We start from the raw sequence: 2997 nt of genomic DNA on the forward strand, positions 1-2997 counted from the left end.
TTAGATGTTGCAGTGAACTAATCAATTTTATTAACTGAGTAATGATTTTATTCTCATGTTAAAAGCTGTTACAGAGTAATTATGCATTTTTCTGATTTCTGCTTTTGAATGAGCAAGTGTGTGCGTTTACAAGGTTACAGTCAAACGAAAAACAAGTTGTTATGTTAAAACTGTCATGTTTTAGAATCCTCTCAGACGTAAGTAGAGATGTTTTGCACCTGTTTCCTGAAACACGCCAAAACAAAACCCTCTCGGTCTGTGAGAACATTTCTGATCTGTCTCATAACAATTCTCGCTGTCTCTAACCTCTTACGTCACAAAACCCACCCCGTCTGGTCGTTTCTGACCAATGAACAAATCCCAAAAAGTGAACCGGGAAAGAGTCTTTAAAATGTCAGTACTTCCTGGTCTACACAGAGTTGGAGAGTTGTCAGACTTCTAGAGTTTTTGGAGAGTTCGAGAGTGCTGGAGAGTTTTCTGCTGGTTCTGTTCGAGTTCTGTCGGAGACGGGATGATCTTGACATGACAAAAGGCTCTTCCGAGTTCCATGGGATTATAACTTTCACTAGCCACTACTTCTGACGAGCTACAGCCACCATCAGGAGACGCTGGACAGGTAGCGTTAACGGAATTCCATATCTGCTGATGAATCTTCAGAAAGGTAATGGATCAAGTTTCCTACCAAGCGTACCGAAGGAGAGCTGGGCTTCTGATGGAGAGTGTCGGTTCTGGTGAACATTCCTCCCCTCCCATTCAATCTTACTCCCTTTAACTTCTTTCATCTTTAACTTTCTATCAAGTAGAAATTCTCCCAGATATTTAGAAATGTCTGTGTAAAGTGCTTATTCACATCCGTGTGGGTAAAAGATCATAGTTGTACAGTTTATAAATGTCTGTGGTGCAACAACGGAAAAATCATGGCCGTATGATTTTTCCTGATTGATTGCTTATATTGTTATTTTCATAATTTGCCAAATTAATGTAAATGTTTGATGTTAAATTTGATTCTGTAAATAAATGACCGCATTCATTTTGATGGGTCAAATCTAAATGACGTCTCACGTTTGCATTTCCTTAAATTCAATGCACGTTTTATTCAGTCCAGAAAAATGAGGAACCCGCGTTAAATGATGAATATATCCCAGCATCTGTTCATCTACACATGTGTACACCCAAGTACTTGTAGCTGGAGACCACTTCCACCGCAGATCCTCTTGTGTTCAGGGGGGTGTAGGTGTGTTTGTTCAATCTGAAGTCCAGAATCATCTCCTTTGTCTTCTTCACGTTGATATGAAGGTTATTCTCTTTGCACCAGCTCTCCAGGTGTTCCACCTCCTGCATGTAGCTGGACTCATCATTGTTTGTGATGCATCCCACCACCACTGTATTATCTGCAAACTTTACAATGTGACAGCCTGGATGGGTAGCTGCACAATCATATGTGAGCAGAGTAAACAGGAGAGGGTTCAACACACATCCCTGAGGAGAGCCAGTGTTAAGGGTTATGGTGGAGGAGAAGTTGTGGATCCTCACATCTCTTCTGGCAAGCTGATGGACGGCAGCTCCCACCCTCCAGCAACCTGTGCGACAACTTCTTACATTTCTTTCTGGAAAAAATTGCGACCACCAGGGCTCTCATTTCCCCTCCAACTCATGACCCATCCATCCCACCTCAATCTGTAGCTCCTTTTGACCATTTTGAACCCATCACTATCTTCTCTAGAGCAGGTCATGTGCAACTTAAAACCTTCTGGCTCCCCCTTTGATGTGGTCCCCCCTCGACTACTAAAGGAGGTGTTTCCAACTCTAGGTCCGTCCATTCTTGCCATAGTAAACAGTAGTTTATCCACTGGCGTGGTGCCAAAATCCTTTAAACATGCTGCCGTCCAGCCTCTCCTGAAAGAAACAAACCTTGACCCCTCAGTCGTTTCCAACTACCGGCCTGTCTCCAAACTCCCATTTGTTTCTAAAGTACTGGAGAAAATAGTCGAGTCCCAGTTGAAGTGCTTCCTGGAGGATCACGCCATCTTAGAGCTTTTCCAATCCGGCTTTAAACCTCTCCACAGCACTGAAACTGCCCTGCTGAAGGTCTTTAACGACATCTTCAGATTCACAGATACCGGTGATTCTGTACTGCTTGTCCTGTTGGACTTCACAGCCGCCTTTGACACCATCGACCATGAGATCCTCATTGCTAGGTTGGAGCAGTGGGTGGGCGTCACAGGATCAGCCCTCAAGTGGTTCAGATCTTACCTCACTGACAGATACTTTTGTGTCTCCATCAAGGATTTTAGTTCCGCAGAGGCAGAGCTTAAATGGGGGGTTCCGCAGGGGTCAATCCTGGGTCCCCTCCTATTCTCTTAATACCTGCTGCCGCTTGGTGCTATTTTCCGTAAACACAACATGCCCTTCCACTTCTATGCCGATGACTGTCAAATTTACTTCCCCCTAAGACACAAGCTACATGCTCTATTCAACCGCTGCTCAACTGCCTGGCTGACATCAGGGACTGGATGGCTTTAAATTTCTTAAGTTTCAATGAAAAGAAGTCTGAAGTCATGTTGTTCCCTCCCAACGACACGATCACAAACAACTGCATCGACCTTTCCGCTCTAACCCTGTCAGAAAAACAAAGAGTCACTAATCTGGGCGTGATAATGGACCCTTCCCTGAAGCTTAACAGTCATGTAAACATGATTGTTAAATCATGCTTCTTCCAACTGAGGCAGCTGTCTAAACTGAAGCACATATTGTCCAAAAAGAACCTGGAGACAGTAATACATGCATTCATTACATCTAGGCTTGATTACTGCAATTCACTCCTGTTTGGTATCAGTCAGACCTCCATTGCACGACTACAACTTGTCCAGAATGCAGCAGCCCCATTTTTAACCAGTACATGCAAAAGAGAGCACATTATACCAGTTTTGGCCTCACTGCACTGGTTACCGGTTCACTTTCGAATCCAGTTCAAAATACTCATTATGTCTACAAATC

The sequence above is a fragment of the Nematolebias whitei genome, chromosome 13 (assembly GCF_014905685.2).
Source record: "Nematolebias whitei isolate Nwh7 chromosome 13, NemWhi1, whole genome shotgun sequence".
Taxonomy (NCBI): Eukaryota; Metazoa; Chordata; class Actinopteri; order Cyprinodontiformes; family Rivulidae; genus Nematolebias; species Nematolebias whitei.